This window comes from Mizuhopecten yessoensis, unplaced genomic scaffold (assembly GCF_002113885.1).
Source record: "Mizuhopecten yessoensis strain PY_sf001 unplaced genomic scaffold, ASM211388v2 scaffold10801, whole genome shotgun sequence".
NCBI lineage: Eukaryota > Metazoa > Mollusca > Bivalvia > Pectinida > Pectinidae > Mizuhopecten > Mizuhopecten yessoensis.
In genome coordinates, this window is record NW_018408728.1 from 1 (window position 1) to 15,351 (window position 15,351).

General features: G+C 35.5%; 1 long non-coding RNA gene across 1 annotated transcript; it reads right to left on the reverse strand.

Moving 5' to 3' along the window:
- Nucleotides 1-32: 32 nt before the first annotated feature.
- LOC110462552 lies at nt 33-5,622 on the reverse strand. The gene is made up of 3 exons (XR_002464293.1): nt 5,489-5,622; nt 1,419-1,517; nt 33-636 (listed from the first exon to the last, which is right to left on the reverse strand). It is a non-coding gene; the product is annotated as an uncharacterized LOC110462552 (long non-coding RNA).
- Nucleotides 5,623-15,351: the final 9,729 nt, after the last annotated feature.

The window sequence follows — 15,351 nt, forward strand, 5'->3', positions numbered from 1 at the left end:
CCACTGAATCGTCCTGAAAACAGTATTTTATATGTAAAATATCACCATATGTGATTTTTTTCTTGTTGAATCTGTATTAATTCTTAGAAAATCAAGATACTTTCATTTGTCAGTGTTTGACATTTGTACTGCAGCACATTGACGCAATTTCAAGAAGAAATGTATCGATACCTACACAAATTGGTAAACTATTTTAACAAATAATGCTGATGCCGCAATTGTCATCGTAATCGTTTTCAAATTGTATACGCGCGTGTGGTAGCTTCGTGAATGTAAGCCTTACACCGTTTTTCATTTCTGTTATAAGTCCATAATCAGAACCTTGATGTTGATCTGAGTACTCCAGCAATGCACAATTTGTACTGATGCGGGGAATGAAATATTTGTTATTCATAAAAAAGTCATATTTGATATAGTGTTATATGTCTTCTTACCGGTAAATCACTTCATATTTCAATTAAAAATCATAGAAGATAATCTGAAGGAAACTTACAATTCCACAACCAGATATGGTAAATGTGTCTGTGTTTGTTGTTTTCAGCGTGACCTGAATATGTCCACATGTGACCTTTTCTGGTAAAGTCCAAGGTGAATCGGACGTTAGGGTCGCGGTCAATGTACCCTGTACATCACATGCTGAATATAAAAGCAAAAAGGCATACTTAGGAAAAAATGCTAAGACGATCACCTATTGTCATACGAGCGCATGGTATGTGTGCTAAATAGATATAAAATTATATGATAATATGTAACAACTCAATGAAAAAATATGCTTATCCATAACTAATTGAGATATTACATCGTATGATACTGGCAAAAAAAAGCCGATAATCTTTATTTTATTCATATAGAGCGGTTATTGTGCATCATTATCATATGTTGATGAATATTCAGTATCATATATATTTGTTGTAAAGAAGTCAAGCTACTTCTCGAAAAACTAACGTCTTTATTATGCAATTTTCACAAACATGTCGATTAGTGTTAATATATAATGTAGAATATTATTCTAACAGTACATACATACGTGGTTATACTTCCATATTTTGATATCAGAAGGGAATATCACGAAAAACATACAAATCAACTGTTTGATGACTGGAAAAGGTGTTTTCATGCGACAAACAACATACATATATGATTTTGATGAAAACTTCCCTTTTTGAAAATATAATATCAATAAACATTAGGCGTCATTAAATGAACAGATATATCTAGTTCAAATATGTTAGATATAATATCACAAAAATGTAACACTTATTAGATAATGTTTTTAGTTGTGCAATATGTTACACAAACATAAATACGATATCATTATGTTTAAAACAAGTTTCCTCTATGTTTATATCTGGTAAACACCATACATAAAATATATGTGTGTGAGGTCATCATATGGTGACAATATAAATTCTACTTACACACAGATTGTATAGGATCTTGTCCTCTTGAAAAACAAATGTACGCCAAGAGTAGCAGACATATGTATGATATCTTTGTCATGATCATAACCTTGTGATCTGAAAATATTAAAGTACGCATTGGTAATATTCAGTTTGCCACAAAAAGAAGCAATGACATGGACATGAATTAATTAAGTTAATATGGTTCTCTAAACATTTGTGTGTTGACAACTTTCATTTATTTTCCATTTAGTCAATAGCTTTGTTTCCTGCTTGCAAGTATTAGCGTTCATTTGTGTATGGTGATGAGTGTTACCAATGCGAATCATAAACCCAAAAGTATCATATCCCCATACTAATATTGGTGAAATCAGCTTTAGATTGATAAAAGTTCAATCACATAGCGTGTCTGAAGAATAAATCGCACATCGACATAATTGCGTTGTTATATTCTAAATGGTATTATGATAGAACAGGAAAGAGATACAGGTAAGTATTTTGTTATGTAATACACTTCGATAACGCTCGAAATAGTGTAAACATTAAACAATAACTAGTTGTCTGGATGTAATTATATCTCCAGACAACCAGGTATTTTTTATATTTACATATTTTTCTTTTTTAAGACATATTCCTACAAAAACCATTTGCCCTGCCTCAAAATACATTTCAGGCGGCCATTTTGTTTGTTTACATATGCTTACACCTGAAACAGGCAGTTGTAATTATAGTCGAGCAGTTGTAAGTATAGCCTATATAATTACACTTGCCCTCTAACACTGTTGTAATTGGACGGCGTGGGGGCAAATGTAAACATATTGTATTAATTGTAGTTTGAGTTCAGTTCTCTGACGGTGTATTCAATAGATATATGTTGTAGAAATATGAAGTAAAGTGTTTAATCAACAAGATGGTAACAAATTATCATAAACCTTTTTGGATTTCAGAGAAAATAATTCGAATATTACGACAAATCACACTATTATGACTGACATATATGTCAATCTCATTTCGATGATTTATACGGGGCATATCCTACATCACATTTTTAATAGATTTGTCACCGGAACAAGAATGTTGGCTTGAGCAAAGAGTCTGAGTTCGAGTATGAGAACGGTTTCAAGAATACGGGCCAGGTTGTATGTTGTGTTAATATATTATACAGATATGCAATGCATATAGGATATTACTGTTTTAAGCCTATCTTTTATTCGTTTGGACCCCTGCAGGTCCAATGTTGTTAAACGAATACACCTGCTTTAACCCACTGCATGGTTTAACAGGCCACCTATGTGAGAATTGGGTTTGACAACAGCTGCGGAACACATTGTTTGCTAGTGTGCATGTCTACAGCCCGATCTGTCATGTGTTCCGATTCCACATACCGTTGCCTCTTTATTATTCCTGTTTAACCTCGCCTGCTTAAATCGGATTAAGTTATGATCTGGATTTGGTATTGCCATAACGTTTTATGAGTTGCTTGAAATAAGAGTAATATCAAACAGTACACATTAACATAAAGTGATTATGTGATTTTCCTTGATAAAACATATTCATGGATCCGTTTTCTTCTTAAAAACGAAAACCTAAAGTTATAAGTATTGCCAAGTACTGTTTATTCATATCACAGTAATAAATAAAATACTTGCTCATTTTAACATATTGTACAAGTACTACAAGACACAGCTATAGTTAGGTGTACTATTTACAATGTACATCAAAGTTAGGCTTCTCGTAAATGAGACTGTGCTTACAAAATATATCTCTCCTGTGTATCAACTATATTTTTAGGTAGCTTCAGGGTTGGCAGTGTTCTTAACACAAAAATATAATATGTATGCATTGTTAATTAACACCAAATTGCGTATCAGCCTTCTGGAATTATTCTCAAATACCCGTAGAAATGGCGCCAAAGGAGACACCATAATTTGATAAATAAACGATGCTTATTTAGTAACATACTATGCTAACACAACACAGGGTCCTTAGTTTATTTCATCTCACAATCGTTATTGACAGACTGACAAGGATGTGACTTATTTATATCGTATGTAATTAATCAGTGTTATCACAAACAGATCGTTAAGTCACAATAGTTGTCACTAGAAAAATGCATTACATTGGGTGAATGCAGAGCAAATGTAAACATTAATATACATCTTTTAAAAATCATTGATGGCATGCGACAAAGTAACTTCGAAACATTTTTCCTTTTTGATACAACGTATGATGAAATACATGAGACGTGCAATGTGTCCATGTTCATTGCAAAGGTTAAATGTCTAATTTTTGGTTTAGGTCTGTTAATAATACTAATATGTTCAGATGCTTAAGATGATTCGAAAGGGCTCCAAAGTAACAAGTCAGCTGACATATGGTTTCTGAGATCATGGATGTTATGATTGTTATGAAGGCCTCAATCAGTAAAACATATTTCATTTTTGAATTGTCCGTTAGTACGTATTGATAATACTGTGCTATTATATTTATCGTTGAGATCTTCACGAATTTGCATCTTCATTAATAATGTTTAACTTTATGATTATTACGATCAATTCCCGACATCATCGCGTAAATTTAGGTAAATCCTTTATTTATTGTTAATAATAACACGACAATATGTCATTGAATGATAATGCAAAATTAACTTTTTCAAACACATTTCAACAAAAACTCTAAAATAAGAAGGTTATTGGTAAAATCAATTTGTCATAAACAAAACATCGTAACGGTCTATATTATCTTGTAACAAGCTGAATTATATCAAACGCAAACGTGTTAAAATGGATCTTTTAAATACATAATAGATCAATACGCTATGCAAATAGAGGTTCTATGTTAATATAAAGCATTGATGGCGTTTAAACTAAAAGTTGATGAACGGAATTTCAATCACTAAAAAAAGGAAATCCCCAATATAATAGCGGAATACTATTTCAGGTAAATGAAATGGAGTTTCAGAAATATGCTTCTAACTATGTGATGGCTAATTCCAATTTTAGCATCTAAAACTATTATCGTTCTCAGTTAACTGGAGTTATCTCTGGAACAACTCAGAAGCACTTTTACGATTTTAATCTTAAGCATTTTGTTCTTTAAATAAATACAAAAACTGAATTAAACTATCTGAATTACGACGTCATAAATTCAAGTTGATATTAATCTTATTTTATTTTTATGCAAAGTGCACACTGTTTTTTCGTATACCCACAGTTATTCCTTAGATAAACCATTTTGTACGACGATATAATAATGTATCGCAAAGGCATTGATGTTTATCGCAAAAACAAGATTTCCATGCTGTGGTGTATTATCCAAATATTGATTAAAGATTAAATAATTTCAATTAAAAATGAATGTGACGTTACTCTAATTTTGTTTGCAAGATATTTACTTAACATATAGATAAATGACGTTACAAATCAGTGGTCAATCATACACTAAAACGTGATTAGGTTATGGAAAGAGGTTGTTTTGTTCTACTACTGATAACACACTGCATATTGGAAATTTGAAATCATTATAAGGGTTAAGAAATATTTCAATCTTTTCTTTGCTTTATAAGGAATTTTGAAATTTTCATTTAGATGTGTTGAGAAAAAAATCAGAATTTCAACGTTTATATCACTGTGTGCTGTAAGGTTGTTACGATGATATGATGAAAAATGAATTCAATTCAATTCAATTTCAAGAACGTCTTAGTAAGTTTTAATTGTTTAAGCAATGATTAAACATAAATCTTATGTGACGAAAATGATGCAAAGGATCACTACCATTGTATGATTACATGTATGGATTGTATACAACGTTTTTAACATAAGCGGGTTAACTTACAAAAACAGTAAATTAGCAGATAACCACTAGAACAGGTCATGTAGACAGCACACAACAGCATGATGTACAAATTGTAATATAATAATGTCCTTCCTGGGTTTAACAGGGTGGGAATGGGCATGTCCGTTAGTATGAATGTGCGTATGCACGAGAGGTTTTTGTTTGATGATGATGATGATGATGTTGATGAGTTTGTGTGAGTGTGTATGTCCACTTGTCTGCAAAAAATAAGTTACAAATCAAGATACACTTACCTGGTGCACGACTGCACGACTTGTACAAGCGATCCACTGTGCTGCCGAGTTATGTGTGTCACAGGTAAACGGAAATCTTATATATCAGAATATGTGTCACGTGGTCGGGGTGTATTTTCTGTGATCACCACCAATCAGAACATTGCAACGGGAATAGGCATGCACATTATATGTATGCATGTATGTATGTATGCATGCATGTATAATATCACCATCTACTTACAGCATTCCTAATCGCACATTTATCAGTTTAGACAAACAAACCTATGATTGTGTTATCTGTATTATCGTTAACGAGAAACGAGATGTATTGATGCTGTTAGCTTATTCTCTTGAGATTCTAGTTTCTGTTTTGTTGTAATTTTTTGCGATGAGGTAAATTTGTTGTAATATTTACAGAAAAATAGGCAGAGAGGTAGTTCTTCGCCATGCAGCTGCAACTTTTTGAGCATGTTTAAAATAATAGCTTTTCCGAGGTAAAACCACCACGTTATCTAGGTACACTGCTGATTTGGAACAATGTGTTAAAGTCATATATTCATAGTTCTAATTCATAATATGTAATAGGCAAGCAATTTGAGGTCTCAAAAGTTGAAAATCAACCTAACCAAATGACGCAAAGCCGGGTTATTTCCTGTAAATGATACGGGATAGATTAACTTCGACTTGTTTAGAGTAGTAAGAATTGTTCAGCAACCCAATATTCTTGGAAAGTATCAGTTATGCTTGCTATCAAACGTTAAGGAGACAGTGGGGTGCAATTGTATACAATAACAACTATTTAAATGACAAAAAATGCTGTTTTGTTGTGTTATAATTATATAATCACAGGGAAACGGAGCACAATACTAAGTTTATATATACAAAAGAACAGTTAAACGTAGCCTTAATACAAACTCGAGGCTAAGACGCTATACGTCTTACTTATATATAAATGGTTAATTGAATGTTATATTTGATAAAACGTTATTTCCATACGTGATGAAATTAGGATATGCACCGCTATTTAAGTGCTGTGAAAAACGTCCTTGATTACCATAAAATGAAAAATATGTGTTTTCTAGATTTTGATATAAATTACTCTTTGATTCAAATATGTTCACGAAAACTAATCCTTGTCCCGGAAGATTGTTATCATTTTGGTCGTTTTCATTTTATAAATACAGTATTGGTAGAGTAAAACCCGTGTATTGTACGTACGTAATTATATAATAAGTCGTAATTACAATAAGCCTATGTTAGGAGATCACTATGTCCTACTGGTGATGCTAACACGATTCGTTTGCAACGCGTGTTTTGATTGGATACGGACCATGTTCTAATCTGCCATATAATCATGATCAATCGTGTTAAGCTCCTCCCATCGCACTTAAGCCACGCCCCGTTTCTAACCAAAACAATATGGCTTCAAGCTCGCCTCTCGCGAAATCCCGCAGGCAATATAACACAAACGACCGATGTAATGTAAGTAAAGAGTAAACATTCATTGTTCTTACCTCCATTTATTACTGTAACGTTCGTTACATCCGTGTGAAAGCAACTAGTAAGATCCGAAATCAAAGAAACATTTCACACGTGTCGTATGAATTTATACAAAATCTTCACAAATCTAAACAGATAATCACCGATTTTGTCGATAAGCACCGATTGGTATGCATACTGACATAGATATGTTTGGATTTGGTAAATATTAATCCAAATGTGTCGTATACACTTTGGTAACAGGACGTTCACGAACAATCCAAATATTCCGCCTCGTAAACATACAGATCGAGCGCTCTCCAGTATGGGCGGGGCCAATTAACCGACTTTTGAAAGCTTCTTTCCGATTGGTCAGTCCGCTGCAGAATGACACGTCGCCAGTTCAGGTAACAGAGTACTTTACTACGTACTTTTGTACAAGGAAATACAATGTTTCTAAACATATTAGCGTAGTATATTTGTTAAAGCGTGTTAGAATGGGGATAGTACGTTGTTTTTCGTGTCTATACTGGCGATTAGAACATGACATTTGGTTTAAACTCTCCACCTATGGGTCTCGAGTTCAAACCAAATTTCATGTTCTAATCGTCAGTATAGCCACTCAAAACAACATACTATCCCCTAAATAGGTAATAAACATAAGCTTATAACATGGGTGTCGTAATAAAGACAAATACTGGCATACTAACAACATTAAATATATAACACATACCACCAGTCAGCAAAGGTAGGAAGCAGACAAAACAATATTCAAAAAAGAGCTGAAGCGGTTGTAGTATATTTTTCGAAATATGTGTTTCATCATTTTAAAAGCACTATCTCTAACTATATCCACAACTTTATATGAATACCATAGACTATCTTACCTTTTACAAGTCTGAATACAAACGATAGATACTGATTGAGATAAAACGAGGTTTGTGTGTGAATTAACATAGAGTGTCTTATGTATTGAGAATGTTCTCTGTGCTCTTATCGACATTCGTCTATATTTTTTTAATCGACTATCTGTCAACGTAATATTATAAAGCTACACAAAGAACAAACAAACATGGTATTACTAATAAACATAAACAATTTATACAAATAAGTTTGTATATATATATATTGCAAATTTGGTGGTTTATGAGTAATATACAAAAAAAACATCTATCGGTACTAGTGTAAATATAATCCTCTTACAAGTTGATGTTATTGTTTCGTTTAGAAAATATGTAAAATAGGTAATCCTGAAGGCTATAAAATAAGAAATGTCTGCTTATATAACGTAAAATCTAAAAGAATATCCCCCACAACGTCATTAATTGGCTGAATACTAAAGTGTAACTGTAACATCAGTATTAGGTAGATGGAGTTCAGATATAATAATGAAATATTGATGAATGTTATAATATGTTTTTGTACTATATCCACTATTTACTCGAAACTGATGTTGTAAGACTCTATGTTCGTTATTATCATACTTGTATCAATAATAATGTGTACGAGATGTTCATGTGTATTAAATATTATTCAGTTGCATTATGGCTTTTCTCATGAAGAGCAAATCCAATGCATTCCGACGATGCTAACATTGCAAGATTAGTTCGTCCTTTTTTGTGAATGCTTTTTTCTGCCTTTCTGTAATCGGTTAGAACTGTATTATCTAACTTCCGGAAACAAGATGAAATAATAAGCATAGAAAGAAGAAAGGATAACAACATGAAGAAAAACAGCTGAAGCAATTGGTCCCCAAACTTGTTTTGGTGACTTATTGAAAATAAACCTAAACATAAATTAAAATAGAATAGAGAAAACGGCGCAGTTTAATGTGTCACACTGTGATCAGCAGTAATCTTTCTCACAGTGTGAAGAAATGGACAAGATTTAGGAGATTTATGTTGACACTGCAGCTATTCAACCAGGTAGATACAATGACATAACACAAAAGAACCCTTTTAGACGATCATCCCGTAATAAGATAACAGAATGATATATGTTTTACGTTTAAGTTAAAGTGGTCCATTGCTTCAATCAGACACATAAACTTATACACGTTCTTGTCCCTTGTCCCTGGATACCAACATCTTTCCGTGTATCAAGATATTTTTTAGCTGGCTGTTTTTTATGAAGGCTAAGTATTTATCAATATATAGAATCTCAAATTCATTATATGAACTCTAACGGCGGAAAACAATATATAATAGCTATATAAGTTATGAAACATCGCCGTTATCACCGAGCACTGGTTACCTCCAGAACAATTAAATTTCTTGGAAAGTGTCGATATCAACTTCAGGTCATTTGGGAGGTCCGATGACCGCGTATCGCCGGACATTGTACAGAGATCACATTTTCCGTTTCTTAAGCCGTACTGGAACCACGGTCATGTCAAGGAATTGCATACTGTTGTGCGACAATGTCGTGCAAATTGGGTACAAGAAGGACGGCCAAGTGGACACTGCTATGAATCATACACAATATACAAACAGTCAAAACGCGAATTTAGAACAGCGTTGGATGAAGCGCGGGAACTATACTAGCGGAAAAAAGAAACTGTGCATGCCTAAAATGTGTTCAAGGTTTTCAGGGACAATTTATTTGTTATTTATTAACAGTTGCATTCCATTTACCACGTTATGGAATCAATAAGTTCCGCTCAGGAGGGACGTAAAGCAGGGGTTAATACTGAGTTCTAAAGTTAATACCTCGTATGTCCACCGTTTGCCTGAATGCAAGCCTGGCAACGTCGACGCATGGATCCTATCAGACGGTTCAAGAATGTTTGTGGGATGGCATTCCAGATCTGTACCAACGCTGCAGGCAAATCAGCCAACGTCACCGGTTGATTAGGTAATGCCCGTAATCTGCGCTTCATTTCATCCCAGACGTGTTTAATGGGCGACAGATCGGGGCTAAAGCAGGCCAGGGCAACACGTCAACGTTCTGCTGGGCCAGAAAGTCCATAGCGACACGAGCTGTGTGTGGCCTGGCGTTGTCCTGCTGTAGCGTAATGTGACGTTGCTGCCCTTGCACGAATGGAACGACGTGGGTCCGGAGGATCTCGTCACGGTAACGTAGCGCGTTCAAATTCCCGTTAACAACCACCAGAGGCGTTCTCCCGTTGGCTGTGATGCCGCCCCAAATCATAACGCTGCCTCCGCCGAAAGAACGTCGTTGTACCACACACGCGTCACGGAAACGTTCTCCAACGCGACGATACACTCTGGAACGGCCGTCACTACTATCCAGGTGGACTCGCGACTCGTCCGTAAACAAAATGCCTGCCCAATCCCGTCGAGTAAATCGCAGATGCCTTCTGCACCAGTCCAGACGTGCTACACGATGACGTGGCAGAAGAACTGGGCGGATTGCAGGACGTCGCGGACGGATAGCTCGTTCACGCAATCGGTTCCGTACAGTTCTCGGGCGTATTGGTAGCAACCCAGGGATTGTCCGTGCAGTCAAACTTGCCGTTTGGAAGCGATTTCTCAAATGGACAAGCCGAGTATGGTTGTCCTGTTGACGTGACGTCACACGTGGACATCCCGCACGAGGTTGATCGCCGACGTGGCCAAACTGTTGATGTCGTCTCCACAAATCCCGGATTGTGTTTCGATGGACATGAAAACGTGTAGAGACAACGGCTTGGCCCATACCAGCTTGAAGCATACCGATAATCCGGAGGCGGGCATTTTCATTGAGCCCCGGCATAGCATTAATCACAAATTAAAACGTTATAATGCTGTTTTTACTGTTCACTGGTCTCAACAGAGTAACCCAACATTTGCAAAAAAAAACTTTCATTGTCGAATTGGATGGCTGGACGAGAAAAACGTGCAAACTGGTCAACGCCTATAGAGAGCAAACTGCACGGGAAAAACTGTCAATGATACACGGATAGTATGTATGTGTCATACTCGCTCATGTGTGTGCATTTTCATGTATATACAGTTGGTAATACATGTTCTATAACAATTCTCCGCATGCAGTTTCTTTTTCCCGCTAGTATAAATGAGGATAAACAGTTGGAAGAGCTGCAAGACGCAACGGAATTATATATTGGAACATTTTACAAGGTAATCAGGATAAATAAATGTAAAACGTTTTCGTCAAATGAACTGCGCATTGGATATGTGATAAGTCGCGATCCAGATACCAACAGGAAAGCATGGGCAGAACATTATAAAAACCTATCAAAGCCAGGCACACAACCACATTTTGATGCCGAATTCAAAGAGGACGCAGAACGTAACATCGGACGAATGTACATAAACAGTTTCAATAACCATAACTATATGCAAGAAACACATTGGATTTGATGAGCTAGCAAAAGCAATTGGAGATATGAAAAATGGGAAAGCAGGTGGACATGACAATATTATTGTGGAACATATTCGTTATGTTGGGACTATGCTGAGGAACGTGCTAGCTATGCTATTTAACATTATGATTGCACAGGAGGAATATCCAAAGCATTTCAAAAAAGGAAATCGTTATCACTTTGTTTAAAGGCGGGAAGAAAGACCGTCTTAATGAATAATTACAGGGACATTACGTTGACACCAGTCTTACAAAAACTATTTGAAAAAACCATGTATCAGCGAATATCAAAGNCCATCAATACTGTTGTTGCTAACATTGCAAAGATAAGTCTGTCATTTCTCTGTTAACGTTATTTTGCGCTGTATTATGATCGGTAAGTACTATACGAATAAAGGGGGGGAAACAATATTTGGAAAGGCAGTCACAGCATTAAGTCCCCAAACTCAATTTAGTGACATTATAAAACGAACAGAATAAAATAAAATAAAATAGAGAAAAATGACGCGGTTTCAATGTGTCACCTGGATTTTATCAGCAGTATTTTTTCTAAAAGTGTGGAGGAACATGTATAAACAAGATTTAAGATATTTATTTTATCTTTGCAAGTGTTCAAACATGTAGATACAATGACCTAACACATATTAACCATTTTTAGACGATCATCCCGTTTTCAGTATAGACAATCAAGATGAAAATAAGATATTGTCAGATTTCTGATAACGGAACGGGCAATAGTTTACTTTATGTTGTCGAACATGACGTTATTAAAATATTGCACCATTGATCACGCCTCTACTGCCCGCAGTTTGGTAACAGCACGCTTCTGTGTTTTTAAGCATTTAACAAAAACAAGGGCAATATTTCGCTGTTAGTTATAATAAGGAAGAATAAACCGACATTTACACATAAGACGATATCTGTGGTCTAGATAACCTACTTCGTGTTGGATACAAATATTAAAAGCTTTTATCGTTTTAAATGAGACTGAATCAGACGCAGGGAAATATTCTAGTTGGAAGTTTATCTCCGAAATTGAAATCGTGAGCACTTATGTCAGTTATCATATGTTTTATCGTGCAGGAATGTGGACTTTGTAGTTATTGCTCGTCTTGTGACTGATAGTGACTTATTCTCGGTAGCTGGATATTTCATTTCCGATTACTGGGAACTGTTGTTGGTAGAAAGCCCACACAGTGCACCAGTTGTGTTGTGTTTGGTGCTACGAATTATCTGCTTCTTGGATATATTCATTTTTCGACAATCTGATGATGACAATGAGATGGCTAGTTCCGTTTAATAGTAAAAAAGATAAAATAATTTGTCTTAAAGTAATGGAATTACAGTTTTAGTTTATAGATAGAAATGTACGTATTAAACTGATCGCAACGGTGATGCGTAAATATAATTTCAATAAAGTAAAGCTGTGTTACAGAGTTATTTCCAAACTGATGAATTTTGTTGATGATATCTAAGTTAGGAGTGTGTATTATTGTTTAATACAAGTTTCAACTCAGTGATCTAAAACTATATCCCTTGACATGATACTGGTAAACTCTGCTGGTGTAGATTGTAGTCACTGAGCTTTGCTGTATCCGAAGTTGCCACATTTATCTCTTTTGAGTAGTAGCACGGTTTTCAATTCATATCCTTGACCGATTGTTTTATTTGAAAATAAACCGTATTCCTTTAAAACTTTAAAAAGCCCTTCTTTTTCAAAAAAATATACCTCTTCACATGATACTGGTAAACTATGCTGGTGTCGATTTTAGTCCCCGAGGTTTACTGTAATCTTTGTGGTCACAGTTAAACCGTTTCCCTCTATACTTTTAAATTAGAATAAAGGGTGTTTACACGTCATCCCTTCTGTTTCCGCCAACGTTTAGGTCCTGATCATCACCAATAAGTCATGGAAGAACGAAACAGATGAATGACGCAGTGTGATTCATTTCTAGCAAACTGGATCTGTTACCAAAATGTATAAGTGCAGTCACCTGTGTGTGTCTAAACTATGTTTGTCCCTAAAGAATACCTGTTAACATGGTGTTTACTATGTTCCATGAAAGAGTTATGTTGTATGATCATGCACGTGAACGTAAAAGGCGACTTATGTGGGAATTCCCTGCAGATTCAAGCTTTGTCTTATGTGTCCTCCTCTCGGGGAACGTTGAATGAACCAAACTTTATCTACTTCCCTCATTACATTACCTTGAATCTATGTTTGTTTTCACTCGTGCAGGTTTGGAGAAATCAAAAGGCTGCAGTATCCCTCTGCAGGGTCGTCAACGCGACTAATGCGGCCCCCTGCAGAATCGGGAACGGTTTCTTCATTTTCTTCTGAGATACAAAAAAATGATCTACTACACAAATTCATCACTCAAGATCCTTTCGTTTCCATCTTCTTGTCTTCCTCCTTTTTTCTACTTTCGTTAACAGCGGTGTCTCCCTAGGCAACCGACCCTTCCTTTTACGAAACAACCAATCAATTATTTCCTTTCGGCGATGTCTCTCCATGTACTCGTCTTGATATGACCTTTGCAGTTACGAATTTAATAAACCCCAAACAAACAACTACCCTCACCTTTGTGGGAACACACTGGAAATGGGAAGCTTAATAACATATGAAAAAAGACCAAGGACAAAAATAATCGACACTAAATGACAAGTTGGACTTAAAAGAGCTGAAACAAAAAGTAGGACGTCAAAATCTTAGAAAACTTCAAAACCTTATAAAAGAACGGCACCTGATTGATCTGTTCGGGTTTTACTTCTTTTAACAGCTATGGTCAGTCAATAACATGCCAGATGTTGTTGGTGGAGGAAAACGGGACCACCCAGAGAAAAACAACCAACCTGTGACCAGTATATGGCGATTAACATACAAAGACCTCGAAACCGCGACCCAGAGGTAGAAGGCAAGCGATCGTAAACGGCCAGATCATTTAACCACGACCCACATCATACTTTCTTGTCAAATCAAAATAAAATATATCTTTCCAGGGAAACCAGCCTATCATGATTCAGGAATGTTTCATACCAACACAGAAACGATATGGATGTTCTTGATTTGAAACGATGTTTCGTTGTATCACAGAACTACGATTTTTCATCAGTACAGTATATTGCTTCAGATACAAGGACATAGACAGCTGTATCAATATCGTGTCAATATCATCCGGACATTGATTACAACGGGAAGCAGATTGGTGTAATGAGGAAATAGGACAATCAATCAAGATAGAAAATACTTTAGAGAAGATATGATCAATATGCATTTGATTTGTGTTGTCTAAATTATAGTTAATCATGAGCCATTGTAATTGTTAGGAAATATGTTATATTTACCATAGACAAAATATTTACAGTAGAGACTCTTGAGTACACCAAGGTGAACATGTATATACACGACAGACAAGTTTTCATTCCACAATCACATGTGAATAGCGTGAAAATATCGCAATGGACATTACCTATCAATAAAAGGGACAAACTTATCAAAGGGCTGCACAAACATATTAAAAGCAGGTTGCATTATCTGCGTACATGCACTTAAAAAGATACTGATCCTGCGACCTCTGAAATTCAACTAAATCGTGTTTAGCGTTGTTTACTTTGTTATCATGTACATGTCAATTTGTTTGTTTTTTGTTTATTTTGTTTATCTTTAAACACCCATACTTAGAAGTGTCTGCTAAAAACGTAATACATGCGTTTCGTGGTTTACCTCGTGGTGTTGTAACCACCGACCAAAAACAACTACTTAGCGCACGGAACAATCGAGTCCAAAGTGTAAATAAGTGTCTTTTTTATATTTCATTAACTCTGGCTTTATCATAATAAGCGAACGTTACTGGACCACATTCATTATATTGTCATTTANTACTTAGAAGTGTCTGCTAAAAACGTAATACATGCGTTTCGTGGTTTACCTCGTGGTGTTGTAACCACCGACCAAAAACAACTACTTAGCGCACGGAACAATCGAGTCCAAAGTGTAAATAAGTGTCTTTTTTATATTTCGTTAACTCTGGCTTATCATGGATAGCGAACGTTACTGGGACCCCATTCATTTTATTGTC